The sequence below is a fragment of the Canis lupus genome, chromosome 34 (assembly GCF_011100685.1).
Source record: "Canis lupus familiaris isolate Mischka breed German Shepherd chromosome 34, alternate assembly UU_Cfam_GSD_1.0, whole genome shotgun sequence".
Taxonomy (NCBI): domain Eukaryota; kingdom Metazoa; phylum Chordata; class Mammalia; order Carnivora; family Canidae; genus Canis; species Canis lupus.
Window position 1 is genome coordinate 23,475,808 of NC_049255.1, and position 19,271 is coordinate 23,495,078.

Here is a 19,271-nt window from a genome sequence, read left to right on the forward strand (position 1 = left end):
AAGTAGCAGGACCAATGTATTTAGAAATATTTGCATAAAGTTCTTAACTTGCCTCAGTGGAATCTTGTTCTTAATAGCTTTTATCTCTGATTTATTAATTGACAATGTAGACACCACCCCTATTAACTCTGGAACAGGTTGTTTTGCCACGTTACCAAGGACATGAATGAGGTTAGGGTGCCCATCCTATTATCAAGATGGACAAATGCATTGACAGTATTTCTAAGATGGCCCTTTGGGAAACAATAAAAACAATACAGTGTTTGCAAGAAGAAAATGTTGCAGAATGTGGCCACTTGGGGCCTGCTTTTGTGATTTGTTTTTTTTTTAAATAAAGAGCTCCTAGCACATAGAGCTGTCATGACTTCATTAGGGGTAATTTGGAGGCTGCTATGAAGCAGGCCACATGTTGAGGGTGGTCCTAGGGTACCCACAGATTGGAAAGGGCTTAGAATATATTAGTTTTCAGTACGTTACTTTCTTCCCATAATACGTAGTAAAGTCAAATATAAAATCCCCTAATATCAAAAGCAGATATGCAGAAGTGGGCAGTGACCTGATATAGAGTTGGAACATTTGAGCCCTCACATCAGTTGTGCCAAGAATTTGTCATGTACCCTATGGCAAGTCCCATTTCCTTTAAATTTTTATTTAAATTCCAGTTATTAATATACAGCATCATATTAGTTTGAGGTAGCAAATTTAGTGATTTATCACTACATACAATAGCTGGTGCTCTTCATAGAGCCAAACTATAAAACAGACTCTTAACTATGGAGAATAAGGTGAGGGTTGCTGGAGAGGAGGTGGGGGTGGGGGCTAAATGGGTGATAAGGATTAAGGAGCACACTTATGGCAAGTTCCTCTTCTTATCTTGACCTTCATTTCTTTATCTGTAAATTCAAGGATTTTAATATGATGATAACAAAGGCCACTTGTGCCCAGCAACTTTATCCTAATAGAAATTTTCCATTTTGATTATTTTTTAAATTTAGCTTTTTAATATAAGTGATACATTTACATGGTTAAAGTGCAAAATAATGTCAAAGGAACACTGTGGAATCTCATTCTTACCCCTGCCCAAAGCTATCATGTTCTGTGCTGATCTCTATTTTCAATGATTTCTTTATTTCCAGAATTTATGAAAATTTAAGTAAATAAATATTCATCCTCCCAATTTCTCACATAGAAGTTCGTTTGCACCTTTTTTTTCTCACTGAATGTGTTCTGGAGCTCCTTTCATATCACTATATAAATCTCTTCTTCATTCTTTATTTAGTCTCTGGTATTCCATTATTTCTAATATTTTGCTCTTGGAAATAATGCTGTGCAAGATAAGTTCCAGAAGTAGACCTGCCAGGTCAAAGGGTAAAGCTTCTGTAATTTATATTTTTTTGTGACTGCCTCCTCTAGGGAGTATACAAATTTATACTTAACTTGAATTGTGTAGGAAGGCCTGCTTCTTCACAGTGTCCCCAACAGAGTGAGAAACACACTTAGATTTTGGTTGTCTGATAGATTAAAAATGGTATTTTGGCACACTTTTCCATTTCAATTTTCTTATTAAGAGTAAATGTTTAGCAGATTGACTTCTGTCATTTCAGTGTTAAGAACCCTCTTGACCTGTTTCCCTGTGAAACTCTAAGAATTATTAAAAAATAACCATGGAAAGCCTTTGGAAATGGTCTTAAGGGAAGCAACAAATGAAAAAAATCTATTTAAGAAAATCTACAAAAATTAGGTAACAAAGGCCAGATTCTGTGGTGTTTGAACTCCCTCTCTCTACCCTCCCAGCTAGTGACATAGAGAATTTACTTCAGACTGCTTCATCCAACAACACAGGGCTCCCTCTCCCCTCCACTCTCAGTAAGAGAACTTTCTTTCTAGAAGGAGCAGGGCTTCAGCAGTTCTGAATCTGCCTCGGTACCTATTGTTGAAGCTAAGTCTTCGGCAAGTCTAGTTGGGGGGTATGGATTCTCATTTCATGTTTAGTTCCCACTTGTGAAAAGGAGACTCTGCCTTGAGTGCATCCTGCTCTTAGGAGGTGGCTTCTGAGGTGTGGTCATGAGCCAGAAGAGGCAAGCTGAGAGATTTCAAGTTCCCAGCTGCCCCCTCAGCTACCCACCAGGGTTTCAGTTCCCATTGTGAAGGTTTCTCTCCAGCTCTAGAGCCCTGGCACAGAGATTATGCCTGGGAGGAGAAGTAGGTCATAAAACCAATAGTTCTAGTCAATTCCTAAATGAACTGATTTCATTTGCAATAGAGTTTAGAGAAGTTCAAGGCTAAGGGCAATCTCAAAGGCAACTCGGAGGAGATATGTGAGTTTAACAAAGATACAGCCTGACGAGAGGCTGGCTAGTTGTAGGAAAGAACCAAGGAATAAGACAGCAAGAAGGAGAGTTCCTGGGGTCAAAACATATCAAGCGTGAACTTCAGAAACTATTCCTTCAAAGGAGATGCATTTTGATTGGATTAGTTTGTAGAGCAATTTATACAAAAGACATCGTTGAAAACAATAAAGCAATAGTTGGGCAGTTGGTGGAATTGTTAGGTTGTTAGTTGTCAGGGAGAGAGGAAGAGAGTCCTACTAATACCACTGTCATCGCAGGGTGACATACATAGGATGGGCATACACAAAGCTGTGTTTTCCTGAGAAGCAACATCAGAGGCTTAATGCTGGGGTGGGGGGTGAGGGGACAGACAATAGACCTCATCAAGATAACCCAATCAGTCACTTATCAAATAAGCCTCAGAGAAGAGAGATCATTACTCAGAATTGCTACAATATATATTTAAAATGTTCAGTTTCTGATAAAAAATTATGGGGCATGCAGAGAAACAGGAAAGTTTCCAACCTGCTACCCTGGATAATTCAAATTCAAGTTCAATATTGGAACATCAACTCTTACCGAGTTTCTGGCCTGATAGCCTGCCCTATGGATTTCAAACATGCCAGCCCCCACAATCACATGAGCCAATCTTTTAAAATAAATCCCTCTCTGTCTCTGTCTCTGTCCCTGTCCCTGTCTCTGTCTTGTCAGTCTCTTTCTCTCCCTAGAGAAACTTCACTAATAAAAGGGCAAGAAGAAATCCAAAGGGAATTCAGAAAATAATTTGAAATGAATGAAAATGAAGATATACACACCAAAACTTATGATATACAGGTAAAACTTTGCTTACAAGGATATTTGTAGCTGTTAAGGCTTACATAAAAAAAAAAAAAAGGCTCAAATCAGTAACCTAACTTTTAATTTTAAGACACTGAAAAAAGAAGAGTAAGCTAAATCTAATGAAGCAGAAGGAAGATAATAATAAATATTTGAGTGGAAAGTAAGATAATAGAATAAGATAATAGAAAAACAATAATAAGATAATAGAAATAGAATAATAAGATAGAATAGAATAATAAGATAGATAATAGAAATAATATAATAGAAATAATAGAAATAGAAATAGAAATAAAAATAGAAATAGAATAGAAATAGAAATAGAAATAGAAATAGAAATAGAATAGAAATAATAGAAATAGAATAATAAGATAATAGAAAAACAATAGAGAAAATCAATGAAACCAAACGCTGATTCTTTGAAAAGATCAATAATATTTAGAAACCTTTGGCTAGATTGACCAAGGAAAAGGAGAGAAGATTCAAGTTACTACAATCAGAAAAAGAAGGAGAAGGCATTACTATAGATCTTATAAGAATAAAAAAGGATCATAAAACAATGCTATGAATAATTGTGTACCAAGTTGGATGGACTTAGATGGAATGGGCAAATTTCTAAGAAAGATACAAGCTATTGAAACTGATTCAGGAAGAAATAGACAATCTGTGTAGACTCATAAAAGCAAAGAGATTGAATTAGTAACTAAAAAAACTACTCACAAAGAAAAGCTGATGTCCAGATGGTTTTATTGCTGAACTCTACCAATTTTAAAGAATTTTATACCAGGACTCCTGGGTAGCTCAGCAATTGAGCTTCTGCCTTTGGCTCAGGTATGATCCTGGAGTCCTAGGATCAAGTCCCGCATCCAGCTCCCTGCAAGGAGCCTGTTTCTCTCTCTGCCTGTGTCTCTGCCTCTTTCTCTGTGTCTCATTGATAAATAAATAAAATATTTTTCTAAAAAAGAATTTTATATCAATTTTTCACAAACTCCTCTCAAAAAATAAAAAGGGGCCAGACACTTTCCAGCCCCTTTTAGGAGGCTGGTATTATCCTGATACCAAACCAAACAACTATCTCACATGAGAACTATAGGTCAATATCTGTTTTGGTCTATTGATAAAAGATCCTCCAAAATATACCAGCAAATTAAACACAGTAGCATAAAGAAATTTTTACAACATGACTAACTAGGTCGATCCCAGGAATACAAGGTTGATTTAACATCTGAAAGTCAATTAATATAATTCATTATATCAATAGAATAAAAACTGAAACTGATATGATCATCTCAATAAATACAGAAAACTTATTTGATAAAATACTGCATCCACTCATGATAAAAAAATCCAACAAACTAAGAATAAAGGGGAATTTCCTAGATCTGATAAAAATCCTCTAAGAAAATCCCACATCTAATATCATAGTTAACAGTGAAAAACTGAATCCTTTTCTCCTAAGATAAGGACTATGGCAAGGCTGTCTGCTTTCCTTACTTCCACATAACATTGTGTTGGAGGTTCTAACTAGGGCAAATAGGCAAGAAAAAGAAATGAAAGTCATCCATATTGAATGGAAGAAGTAAAACTATCTCCATTTGCCAATGACAGGATCTTGTATGTAAGAAATTCTAAGGAATCTACTAAGATGCTATTAGAACTAATAGATGAGTTCAGCAAAGTTTCAGGACACAAAATCAACACATGAAAATCAATTTTATTTCCACATATTTGCGATGAACAATCCAAAATGAAATTAAGAAAATTATTCCTTTCAGAATTACATCAAAAAGAATAAAATACTAAGGGATAGCAAAAGAAGTACCAAAATCATACTCTGAAAAATACAGAGTGTTGTTAGAGAAATTAAAGTTCTAAATAGGTGGAAAAACATCCCATATTCATGAATTAGAAGGCTTAACATTGTTAAAACGGAATAGAATTAAGAACCAAAAATAATACATCTATGACCAACTGAACAACAAAGATGCCAAGACCATACACTAGGGAGAGACAAAAGACAAATGGAATTCCATATGCAGAAGAATGAAATTGGGCGCCTGCCTCATATTATATACAAAAATTAACTTGAAATGGATAAAAGGCATAAATTTGAGAACCAAAACTATAAACTTTTAGATGAGAAAACATAGGGGTGTATCTTCATGACTGTGGATTTGACAAAGGATTCTTAGATATCTAAGACATCAAAAGCACAAGCAACAAGAAAAAAATAAATTGGATTTTATCAAAATTAAAACCTCTTATTTTTATCAAAAACACTTCAAAGGATACCATTCAATAAAGTGAAAAAACAACAGCAGAGGATAGGAAAAAAATATTTCCAAATAATAGATAGGGAACTTATATTTATAATATATTATAAATTATTTATAAATTATGAATAAACTTGTATTATAATGTATATAATAAGAGAGAGAGAGAGAGAGAGAGAACTCTTACAACTTGATAACAAAAAGGCAAGTAACCCAATTGCAAAATGGGGAAGTATTTTGAATAGACATTTTCTCAAGGATGCTATACAAATATGTTCTTACTGGTACATGAAAAGATGCTCAACAGCATTTGTCATCAGGGAAATGCAAATCAGAGCCACAATGATATACTACTTCATACTTACTAAGATGGCCGGAACCAAAAGTCACATAATGACAATATCTCTATTGGCAGAGATGTGATAAATTGGAACCTTTACAATGTGCTGCTTGTGAGAATGTGAAATGGCACAGCCACTTTGGAAAACAGAGTGGCTGTTCCTCAAGTGACTAAACATAGCCCCATCATATGACCCAGTACTCCACTTTTAGGTACATACTCAAAGGAAATAAAAATATACGAATGCAAATGTTCACAGTACAATTGTTCATAATGGACACAACATGGATGCAACCTAACGTCCATCAATGGACAAAAGATAAACAAATAATGATGAATCCATACAATGGATTATTATTTGACCATAAGAATGAAGCATATACTACAACATGGATGAACCTTAAAAACATTATGCTAAGAGAAGGAAGCCAGTCACAAAGGACTTCTTATTGTATAGTATGACACATATTACGTGATTCCATTCATATGAAAGTCCAGAATGGCTAAATTTACAGAGTCCAAAAGTAGACTAGTGGTTTCTTAGGGCTAAGGAGGGTGTTAGCAGATTGGGGAGTAGAGGCTGATAGCTAAAGCATATGGAGTTCCTTTTTGAGATGATGGAAATATTCTAAAAATTAACTGAGGTGATGGTTGTCATATTTGTGAATATGCTAAAAACTATTGAATCATATGCTTTAAATGGCTGAATTGTGTGTTGTGTGAATTATATCTCAATAAAGCTGCTAAAATGCAAAAAAAAAGAATGGGTATTTAGCATCTTTTCAGATGTTTGAGGAATAAACATTTATTCATTCATTCATTTATTAATGAATAAATGCATTTGGAGAACTATTTATTCATACCCATGGCCATTTTTTGTTTTTGTTGCCCCCCCCACCCATCCCTTCTAAGAGCTCCTTTTATATTTGGGAGGTTAGCCATATATGGATATAAGCTGCAAAATTTGTTTTCTGTTTGTCATGCCTTTTGACTTTGCTTATGTTTTCCCCTCCAGGCAAGAGCCTGTAATTGTATGCAGGTGTATTAATCTATTGCTACTGTTCTGTCCTCTAGATTAGAGTTCTAGAAAGGCCTTTCCCATTCCTACTCAATAAAATAATTCTCCTATGTTTACTCTGGGTTCATTTGCGGTTCTGTTTCAAATTTTGCCTTTAAATCTTTAATCTGTTTAGTGTTTACCTAACAAAAGTATGAAGTATGGATCCAGCATTCTTTTTTTTTTTTTCTTTCTTTTAGGCAGCCAGTCAATGGTACCAGATTCCTTTACCACAAATTTCAGATTTTCTGCGCTGACTTGAAATGTTATTTTCATTATATAGTAAACTTCCTAATATATTTGGCTTTCTTTCTTGGCTTTCTATCCTATACCATTGGTCTGTTTCATCATGCACCAAAGCACACCTTTTTATTTATTTTTTTAAAGCACACCTTTTTAGACATAGAAGCTATAAAATATATTGTAATATCTGTCAACAGAGACACCCTTTATTACTTTCTTTTAAAGAGCTCTATTATTGCTTATTTATTTATGAACTTTAAAATTAGCTTTGTAGTTCCAATACAGAAAAACATGCAAACTGTGAAAATAAGATACCATCATCACAAAAACACAAACAACAAAAGCTGGTTAGTTATTTTTTAAATATCATGTTACAAGATAAAGAAATTTAAGGGAATTGATATCTTTTTGATGTTGCTTCTTCCTATTTAGGAAGGAGGGACCTCTTGTAATTCAGTTCTTTTGAAAGCTTCAATAGTGTTCTAAAGTTTTCCTTGTGTAAGATATGAAAATTTATTGGGACGCTTGGGTGGCTCACTGGTTGAACATCTGCGTTAGGCTCCGGTCATGATCCCCAGTCCTTGGATTGAGGCCTCCCATTGGGCTCCCAGCAGGGAGCCTGCTTCTCCCTCTGTCTACGGGTCTCTGCCTCTCTCTCTCTGTGACTCTCATGAATAAATAAATAAAATCTTTTAAAAAGATGAAAATTTCTTAAGGTTTTCACAAGAATTTTATCGTATGTATGTATGTATTGCTGCTGTTAAAAAAAATGTACTTTTCCTCCATTTAATCCTCTAGCTTATCTTCTGTGTACATGGATTCTTTTGATTTCTGCTGTATAGCTTGGTAACCTGCTACATGACTGAATTCTCTTTTAGTTCCTCAGGTAACAAATGTAATCGTATCGTTTGCAAGTATCACATATGTTGGTAGAGGAAGTCACAGGGAGGATTGACCACTGGCCCACCCTCAAGCTGACCCGGGGACCTGGAGGCATCACTCTCTCCTCTGTCCGGGAACATATGGTCATCCTCCCATTCCCACAGGGGGCGCTGCCCGAGGCCACAGCCTGAAGGGAGGGAGGTGGTGATGACAGCCTCTGAACAGGTGTCTGTGATTGAGCCCCATTAAGGCCTCTCTGTCAACTTGTAAGATTCTGGTGGTGTGGGCAGAAATCTAGGTCTTGCAGCTCCAAGATGAGCCTGGAATGTAAGTGCCTGCTTGGTAAAGCTGCCCCTACCCATGTGCAGTGGCTTGTTTCTTTTCAATCTCTCTGGCCCAGTGAGTAAGGAACCCCTCAATGTTTGCAAACCAACAGGTGTAATCATTTCCAATTTTTCGTCTTATAATTTATTTTTCGTTTTTTTGTGTTAGTACAATATTAAGTGAAAATGCCCTACCGGGAATGTCTGTTTTGCCCTGAGTTTCATGCAAATTCCTTTTGTGTGACACTCTCAAGTGTGGTGCTGGCATTTGTGCTGAAATTTATAGCCCTCATAATCATGGTTGTTATGTCATCTTATCTTATGTCACGTGACATTATATTATAGTAGAGCATAGTATCCACCAGTTCATTTTTTATTTAGTGTTTTGATGAATTTGTTCAAATGTCTAACTGAATATCATCAATTGATAGTTCTCCTTAGATCTGTTGACTTGATAATTATTGATAACTAAACACCTTTGCATTTCTGGAATAAACCCTATTTGATTATGATATGTTGTATTTTTAAATAGGTAGGTAACTTAAACTTTTTCTGCTGATATTGCCTAGAATTAATTGTATTGAAATTAGAAAATGTGTTTTATATTATTTTCACTTTGGGGAATTATTGACGTTTTCAATGTTAGTTTCCTTGAATATGACCTAAACAATTAAAGATAAAGTTTATTCTTATTTTTTAGAAACAGATTTTAATATACATCAATCAGATACCTCTTTGATTATGTTACTTAGGTCTTTAATATTGATCTCTCTCGGATTAAGAGAAGTAAGTTATTCTCCTAGTTTTACTATGTCTTAATCCAATTCTTCTGTATTATCTTCAAATTCTACTTTATGAAAGCTATTGTAATATTATTTGACCTATGAATATTCATAACTGAATTCATAGTAATCTTCACTCTTTGGCATCACAAACTGTCCTGCTTTGACAAGTTTTCTACTCTTTGACCTGAAATCAGCTTTTTGTCTGATATAAACCCATATTTTTCTACTCTGCTGTTGTTTAATATACCTTTGTGCATTCATTACTTTAAACTTCTCTGAATCACTTTCCTTAGGTGTGACTTTGTATGTGTGTGTGCTCCCATACTACTTTGTGTTTCAGTGTGAAATCTTTTCAGTTACACAAGTGAATAAGTTTATTTACATTCATTGCAGATATATTTGGTTTTAACTCTGTAATAATTTTATATTAGGTTTTCTGTTACATATTTTTAAGTCTTCTGAACTGTTTTCTCTGGCTTTTTTATTTGTGATTCTCCTGCTATTAAAGATGATTGTGATTATTTTTCTCATAATTACCTTTATAGCTATCCACTGTATAATACTGAATTCTCTAAGCCTCTGCAAAGTATCTATTACAGCGTGTATTTTCTTTCTCCCAACTATAGTTATTACTCTTAACTCTCTTAGTATTTACCTTTGTATTGTGAAAGATGCCTATTCTTCTCTTGCTTTTCTTGTCACTTATTTTTTTTATTTTTACTTTTTTTTATATATAGAGAGAGAGAGGGAGGGAGGGAGGGAGAGAGAGAGACAGAGAGAGGCGGTGGGGGAAGGGCTGAGGGAGAGGGTGAGAAGAATCTTAAGCAGGCTCCACGTCCAGCCCCAAGCCTGACTTGGGGCTCTATCTCACTGACCCTGAGATCCTGACCTGAGCCCAAATCAAAGTCGGATGCTTAACCGACTGAGCCACTCCTTGTTGCTTTAGATGCTGTCCCTTGAGTCCCAGCTGCTGCTGCAGAGGCCACCTCCTAGCTTTGCTCAAATTCTGTTTTCCTTCCCACCTTCCCACTTTCAAGTTACGTCATTGTATTTTTTTCTACATCATCAGCTTTTATAATTCTGCTACCCACTCCTAACATTTCAAAACTGTCTTTGTTTTGGAATCAAATGTCTTCTTCCATTTCACTGCCACTCCTTCTACATTTCTCTTGTCCTCTCTTGGTCACCTAAAGGTTTTCCTTCAGTTGTTTTCTTTCTGTTTTGTTTTGCTTTGCTTTGTTCCTCTTTCCCCCAGGAAGACTCTTGGGATCAGCTGTTAATCTGTTTTCTTTACACCTGTAACTCAGCTTGGTCTGCTGGATTGAAATTCCTTGGATCACATTTTATTCCCTTGCAGAAGATGTGTTTCTTCATCTTCTGCTATTTGAATGTAGCTACAGAGTAATCTGAGACCATTGTGCCTTTTTCACTTTATTAGCAACTTGAGTTTTTTGCCTGGCTGCCTAAATATGTAAAGTCAAATCATTTCTTTAGGATATAGCTTAGTGTCAATTGTCTGAGTCACTTTTCCCTGAAACATGATTTACTCTTTTAATATGTAAATTGAAGCCTTTTATTATGCCAGAAAAATTTCCTTCCATCATATTTTAAAATTTTTGTTCTGTGTCATAGTTTCAGTTTTTCCTTTGGAGTCTCAATTATGTTTATATTGGATTTGCTTTGCCACTCTTCTAAATCTGTTATTTTCACTCTATTTCATGTTTCTTTATTCCATCTTCATCCCATTCCATAGCTATCATTTTTCACTCATTATTTTATTTCCATTTCTTTATTTAACTTGCTTATTTCTATTTGCAATTCCCCTACTGTATTTTCCACAGTGTCATTCTTCCTTATGCTTCTTCCTATCTGGCAGCTTATATTTCCCTTCTTCCTCTTATCTTGCCTCTTTCTTTAATTCTTGTATTTCTATTTTGTGATTTTCCTTAGTTGCCACAACTGCTTTATTTGAGTTTTGTATTTAATGATAGATTTTTGCTTACAATTTTCGTATGTTACCTGACAATATACTGTGTGTCGTCTTCTTCTTCTTCTTCTTCTTCTTCTTCTTCTTCTTCTTCTTCCTCTTCTTGTTTTTTTTTTTTTTTTTTTTTTTTTTTGTCTTTTCTGACAGTAAGTTTTGTTTCTTTTTTTCACTTTTCTTTCTTATAGTATCTTTTACCAAGGCTGTGTCAGATCCTTTTCTTAGGATATATGGTTGAATGAGTTCAAATTTCCTGGTGTAGCGAAAGTTTGGGAAGAGGGAAGAGGGCACAAAACCTTCCAGGATTTGTCTCTCGAACTTTCTGCCCTCTAATACGAATGATACCAACTGTTTTCTTCAAGTAGAACCCCACTGTGGCTTTGCTGTGAGGATATACCTCCTTGACTTCCCTCAACAAAACTGCTGGGCCTTGGAGGGCTTCTTCCTGTCCTGGGCTCCCCAGCTCTCTTGCTGGTTAATGCAACCAGAGGACAGAGTTTTTGTCCAAGAGACATGACTGGTCCACTTACTATCAGGTGCTGTGTTTTTGTGGATCTTTCTGAATTTATAAAGGCTGAACTATTCTCACTCCTTGACATTTTTCCACTTTATCATTGCCTTTCACCCCATATGTAGGTTCAGTCTGATCTATTTCATCTCATCCCTACTTAAAATATATACCTTTCTAAATCTTTCCTGTGGGCTTCTGACCGCAAGAAATACATTTTCTTCTGGCTCTTTCTGCTACTTTTCAGTCCATCTGGAAACTTGCTTCCTCTATAATGCACCACTGTCCTTATGCCACTCTCTCTGTCCCATGGAGCTAAGGCCATGTTCAGCTGCTTTAGACTATGTTTTTGAATTTGTTCCTTTTTTCTGTGTCTTAGTTAAATTACAAATGGGATTTACTTGATCTATTTTTTTCCTTTCTTCTTCCCTCCTTTTCTTTCAATCTTTCTTTCTTTCTTTCTTTCTTTCTTTCTTTCTTTCTTTCTTTCTCTCTCTCTCTCTCTCTCTCTTTCTTGATATAATTTCAGGATGAGAAAGGAGGACTATTCAGATTAAAGCTATCTCCATATTCATAGCTTGGCATCCAATGATTCAGTATAAGCAATAAATTAAATCTGGAGGTTTTAAATGGGCTTTCACTACCCAGCACATGCTGCACATGTAGCCTTTACATCAACCCTAGAGATTGATTACTATTTTTAGTGGGGCTTTAAGGAGCCTGCAACTAGTGCAGCTTTCTGGGTTCTTGTGCTCAGAAAGCCCTGCCCTTAACGTTCAATGTTCTGAAGTTGGTTCCCATCTTGAAATTCTTAATAATTCAATATTTTGAACTTATATTTTGTAAGCTAAGCCTGGTGGGACAATGGAACTTATGCAGTGGGGTTGGGGCCTGGGCACATGCACTGTCCTGCTCCCCACACCTCCCCAGCTTCCCCAAGGTAGGACAGATTTTGGGCTGTTCCTTCTGCCCCCAGACAAACTGCTGCTCTTTGCCCAGAGTGGTGACCCTGCTGGTTAGAGGGCTGCATTTCACCATTGCTCTCCACTCACAGAGCATTGGGCAGGCAACTTATTAAACTCATTCAAGTGTGAAAGTTTCAATATTTTGCGGATCAGCCATTCACCATGGGTTGAGTGACAAGTTCACAGGAAGAAGAAACTGATCAGCCCGTCTCTCCAACCTAAGGGTCCTGCAATTTGCATTTCCAAACTGTGTAGCCAGCCCTATTTACATTTTGTGCCTTAGAATGTTGAGGCTAAAATACACAGCTAGTAAAGGGGAGGATTCTGGAGCTCTTAGCCTCTGTACTCTACTTCCGTCTAAGACTACCAGATAGTTTGCACTGTCAAGATAGAGTAATTGGAAGACAAAGGCAGAAATTCCATTGAATTTGTTCTCTGCAATTGATGTGCTTTAGATCTATCAAAGCAGAAATTTGTGTACTTGGTAATTTGAAACACACTTGCCTTTTGTTCTTAAAAAACAGGGAGTAGGTATTGTGGAGTATTGAAGGGGGTAGAGGTATGGCAGAGGGTTAGGGAAGAAGAGTTGGTGATGGTAGTAGCAGTGATGAGGTTAGCTCTATTGCTGGGGGAAGTTAATAAAAAGTGCTAATCAAAGTTCAAAAAAGGTAGAATAAAAAAAAAGGCAGCATCAAATCTTGTAAAGAGATTAGGGATGGCATTCTTCAGGCATTTGACCTAGCTTTTTAAAGATGGCTAAGATTTTGACGTACAGAGAAGGAAAGCATGAGAACCAACAGAGAGAAGAGCGTGCAGAAATATTCTGGGATGTGTTCACTTAGAATAACTTTCTGGTCAGGTGAAGAAGGCATCTTTAGCTTACTTTCATTGAAGCATCATGAGGTATTATCAGCTGAATAAGACTTACAGCACATTACAAACAATCCTAAGCAAAATATGAGCTGACCCCTTGGGTGATTTTCAAGAATATTGAGGTGAAAAGGACTCTCTCTGCAGGGTATTGAATTTCCTGTAGATATTAGAGACTCAGAACTAATAAGATTCCGTTATTAATGCAATAGGATCTTGGTTTTACCAGAAGCATGGTGAAAACCGAGACGGTTGATAGCATTTAAATTTAATAATCTATACCCATTCATTTAACACATATTAATTAGTGTGTGCCAGATTTTTGGGAAAATAATTTAATGACCTCATCTTGCCCTCAAGCCACTGTAATCTGTAAAAGGGCAGATAAGAAAGGTAGATAAGCATCAAGAAGAAAAGTAATAAGTCTCTTCTAAGACTGGGATAAAAGGCTGTGTAATTCCAGAGAATGGAGACATTCAAGCCTTCAAGAACATCAAAGAAGTCTTCATCCAGTATTTGGCATTTAAATTGGACTTTGAAGGATGGAGATTTCATCATGCAACTATTGAGCGAAAGAATCCCCATGTGGAGAAACAGCATGAACAAAAATAAGTAAGTAAGCAATAATACAGTGAATAGTGAAAAATTCAGTTTGATAGGGGTGGCAGTAGATATTATAGAGAAGAGTTTTGTATGCCCAGAGAAATGTCAGGGGAGATGTTTTTACAAAGAATATTCATCATAGAAATTCTTTCTAGTGATGCCAAATTTATAACCATGAACAATGGCAGAAGGGCCAAAAAATGAAGAGCCCCACATAAGAAAGCAAGGAGCTGCTTCAGAATGGCTGTGAGCTCTGGAGAGAAAATACCACTGCATTTCTCGGAAGACATGAGTGTGACACTGCTCCAAAGGAAAAAAGAAAGGCGCTGATTCTCATAACTAAAATTACATCTTGTCACTTTCCCTTTATTTCAGTGGCCATTCTACAGGCTTTAGATACATACTTAGAGGATGACTGATCCAAATTCTCAACTATTCATATTCTTGTCCAGAAAGAAAATTCCATATCTGTTCCTGGGAGATAACATGTGCACATAGGTAAAGAAATAATAAATAGTCCATCAATCCAAGCAAATTAGGTTATAGCACCAACTTCCATCTCTAAAAAATACTATTTTAGGCAAATGAGGGCAATAGTTTTTAAAAACATATTATGATTTTGCAACTATCTGAATTAATCAAACAAATATCTTATATTTTGTTGTCTATTATGGTTTTCAAAGTAGGTTCACATCCACATGTTGAAATGCATCCTCAAGGATTCAAAGATTATCAGGGCATGGAAATTAAGCCTTTTAATTTTTCAGATGAGGAGACCAGGAATAAGATACTAAATGGCTTTCTGAGAAATCAAAGGTTTTTGAGGAGACCAAACAGCTGGTCCTCTCTTTTCTGTTGCAGATGTGGAAACAGACCTATGGAGGTGGTTGACTCTCCCAGAGACTCCAAGCTAGGAAGTGATGAAGTTGAGACTCATACTTTTCTTTTAACTCTTGAACCAGGAAACTTCCCTCTACACCCTGCTGCTTCTAAAGAGTAAGTGGGAGCTTTTCTTTTGATAATTTCCTCCAAATGACTCAGCAAACACTTGAATTCTATTTCCCAAGAATGTAGCCTCTTCCATTAAACTTTCTGTAGCCAGTGTGCCTCAGCACGGTTTGTTCCATCCTGCACTCTCATAAATGAATAAATTCTTCACCTGCAGAGGAGTGACATTTAAAATAAAGCCAAATAATTTTCTGTTTTAGAAAATGTCAAAGATGATCAGGGATCACTTCCAGGCTTGGAGCATGGTAGCAATATTTTTTTGAATGACTCTGCAGTTTAAACCCATATGGGTTGATATAATCTCTGGGCCTCATCTGGTGAGTTGAAGTTTTGAAATTCACTTAATCCCTTGCTATCTTGGAATCAGTATCATACCCTAGATGGGCCAACCAAAGTTTAGTGTTTACGGTTATATATATAAGAAAAGATCATTGCAGGCTACAAATCAACGGTGTACCCAAGTGCTATCTAACTGCTGGGAGAATTATTTCACAGTATGAAAGAAACAAGGGAAAAGAACACTTTGGTGCTTTACAGGCTTTAGATGGTCCAGATAATTTTGAAAATTCATCCAACAGGGAAAAATAACATTCAGTAACAGACCTGAAGACAGGGTTTATGACTAATTATTTATGATACACAAAATGTCCTATTTCCTAATAGACATCACATGTAGACTATAATTTGGATATATAAAAGATATTTTCTGTATTTCTGCCTCCTGGAGAGGATGGTAAGAGCCTGATGGGCAATTGGATCCATAGTCTCTTTGTCTATCCTCATTTTGTGTGATTTTGGCAAACAAAACAAAACAAAAAAACGACAACATAAAAACAAACCTCTTTGGTGCTTCAGTTTACCATTTTTTAAAACGATTTTTTTTTTTTGAGAGAGAGAGAGAATGAGCAGAGGGAGGGGCAGAGGGAAGGAGAATCCTCAGCATACTCCCCATTGAGTGCAGCTCCTGACAAAGGGCTCTATCCCAGGACCCTGAGATCATGACCTGAGCCAAAACCAAGTGTCGTATAGTTGAGCCACCCAGGAGCCCCTTAACATTTTTTATTGTATGTGTATAATTTCTGTTTTCAGGGCCTGCCAGATGTTGTACTATAAAAACTTTACATCTACTCTTTGTTTAACAAACATTTGCCTTATGATTTTGAGAGACAGCAAGTTTTCTCTCATATGCTGTTTATTAACATGTGCACAACTGCTCCAAAATGCACGTCAATCCTCTGGGGGATGAGACAGTTGGTAGGCAGGGCTGCGGTAGTGCTGGACTGGAAGCCAGTCAGCAAAAAATGGCTGAAGGCACCACCCTTTCCTCATTTGAGAGGTTTGCATGTTTCCTCATCACACTTGCGATGTACTTCAGCTTACCTGGATTACAAAATTTTCTTTTGTAGAAAGCATTGGATTTTGCCTTCATTTCATGAAAGCATATTCATAAATAATTGAGAAACTTCAGTGTTTAGAAATCACAACAGGCCTTCTTCACTGGGCCTGGCATCAGGCTCAGGCCTTTAACATGGCTTACAGAGGCAGAGGACGATAGTGGCAGAGAAGTCAGAGTTAGACAAGAATATGTTTCTCTGAGATTATAGGACCCTTTATGGTGGCAAGTGATTGGTTCTTGTCTGGAAGACAGCGGGAGTGAGAAAACTTCTGGGAATTCCTATTGTGATAGGCTGGTGCTCTTCAATTTGTAGTTCACGGACATTTCCTAGGACAGGTGAATTCCATGAGAATGTTAAAAAAAAGAAATTTATCCAAGTAAATACAAGGGCTTGATCCCCCAAATGTTCTCTATTCTCATACTATGGCAGAGCATAACATAAAAATAAAAGTCCCTCACCCCATCTAATCCCTGCAGATCCAGTGCAAGAGGCAATCCCTTTTACCTTTCTTTGATTTACATTTTTCTGGCAGGTGCTTGGTATCCACGCATAAGAAATAAACATAATAACTCCATTTCTTGATTCATCAACCAACTTTTAACAGTAGCAGCTGATTCAAAAAACAAAAGATGCTGTTTGCTCATATATAAGCTATTCCTATCTATCTCTTCCCTTCTTTTATCACCCATTTTCTAAGAATTTTTCCTTAATTTTTACGGTTTATACACTTGAGACTTGTACAATTCGTTTATAAAGTAGCAAAAAATAAAACCGAACAATGTTTACATTATTAGGATTATGTAAATATTACTCACTGCAGTACCAACTTGTGTGATTGGATTTGTAAAGTAAAGGAAATGTAATCTGAAAACATTAAATCTGAGTCGCTTTACAGAGAATTTTCTGCAAGTCAAAGCCAAATGAGTTCTCTTTTCTTACAGTCCATTAATTGTTCAAAGTCATGCCATATTTTAGATCAATTCATGTCTGGACCATGAGGAAATGAGCCTTTCAGAACTCTGCCTAAGAGAGTGAGGATCCTTTTTGAGAAAATGTCAAAGGAAAGAGAGAATAGATCAGGACTGTTTGAGAAATGAGGTTTTAATTGTCAGAGCAGAGAGGTCTCCTGTAGACTTCATCTAACTCCTAGAGAGGATGCGTACAAGTGAAATGTAAGATAATTATTTTTACAATTTCTATAAGGCAGGTAGGGTGCAGGTGATCATTGCTTTGATAATTTGATGACTGAATAAAATACAAAAAGAGTAAGGAATATTTACAGAACTCTGCCCCAAAGTGAAATCTCTAGGACTTTAACAATACTTAATATTGGCAATAGGGCCTAATGGAGATTGTGGGGTTTGTTAGACATCACAGTCCATAAGGATAGCTGGAACAGGATGGAATGTAGTGGAAACAGTTACTATATGCAGTGGACATGGACGTAGCCAGAAGCAGCAAATGCGGACCCTTCAAAGGTAGCGGTGCCCAGAAAGGGCTCTGCTGAAAGCAGTTCTTGCTTGGGAGACATGGGTGCACTCATTGGGTGTGGTTGTGTTCAACAGATAGTAAATTAGTTTACAAGAAAAATTAGTTTACAAGATAGAAAAGAAATGGTGGGATTTATATGGAAGATGAATAGTTTGTTCATGAGATCTCCCTGAAGACATAATTAGGAAAGGGGAGGTAGGGAAAAAGGCTAGTCAAAAATCAGTTATACTCATTTCTTGTCTTATATAGGCTCTTGACAAATACTGTAACATCTTAATATATATTTATATGAAGATATTTCTCTATAGCAATATGACAGCATGGGGGACGTTGGGTTGAAGAAACTATGTTTGAGAGGATCTTGCATAACCTCTGTAAGGTTAACCAGAGCCTCATTTTACCAATCTATAAATTGGGGATAAAAAAAGACTCCTTCCTCACAAGATATTCTAAGAATCAACGAGAGAGATGTGAAAGTCATATGTACACTCCAATGGGTCATTGAACTGTTAGCTTTCATTGTGTAAAATAATCTAATATCAGAAAATTCTTTCCTCTGGATGCTTTCCCCTTCCCAAACACCAGGGGCTTCTTATCTTTTGCTGGTACAGCAGTGGTGATTGATATCATGCTCACCCCCTTCATCCATATAATTGGTGGATTTGCACTGCTCTGGGGCAGCCAAAGAAGGATATACTTTATAGTACTTTGAAGGGAATGTATAACCTCATTGTCCACACTGTCTGGGGCAGAATGTTCTCCTGCAGTGACAGTTCAAAACCCTTACTCTCAACCCCTAAGTAAATGTAATTAACTTAGATTTATTAATAAACCTTTGGGAATTGTTGAAAAGTTTGGAAGGAAATTCGTGTCTGTTACTGTGAATTATCATTTGGATATTTCCAATATTTGCTGATTGAGCTTATGTGGGATAGTAATGTGAGTGGTGTAAGGGAGAGCACTAGAATAGGATTCATAAAAGGAGGGGCTCATTCTCTTTTTGTCTGCATAATTTTGAGCACATATCTATATCTCACTGAGCCTGGCACAGCATCTCAAATAAAGTATTTTCTCTTTCTAATAAGGACCTGGGGTATTGGAGACAGATGTAGTAATTAAATGGGAAGATTGCTGCATAGTGAGGCAAGATCGAAGCTTTGGGCAAGATTTTTGTCCTTTTCTGAATATCAAGATTTTGTTTGTTTTAAGTGCATAAGGAGGGGATCTTCCCAGTCATTTCTAGAATACTTAGCATTGTTTTATTTTAACTCTAATGTGAGCATCTGTGCTAGGGAGAAGAATGGTGCCCCAGAGATATTCGTGTCTTAATCCTTGGAATCTGTGACTATGTACGTTTTAGGGCAAAAGTAACTTC

The 19,271-nt window shown here is 36.6% G+C and overlaps 1 long non-coding RNA gene across 1 annotated transcript in view; it reads left to right on the forward strand.

Annotated features, from left to right (window-relative positions):
• Nucleotides 1-14,896: 14,896 nt before the first annotated feature.
• LOC119867448 overlaps nt 14,897-19,271 on the forward strand; it is a 352,855-nt gene continuing 348,480 nt past the window's right edge. The window contains exon 1 of the long non-coding RNA XR_005383558.1: nt 14,897-14,996. This is a non-coding gene — a long non-coding RNA (uncharacterized LOC119867448). The remainder of the gene's footprint in view (nt 14,997-19,271) is intronic.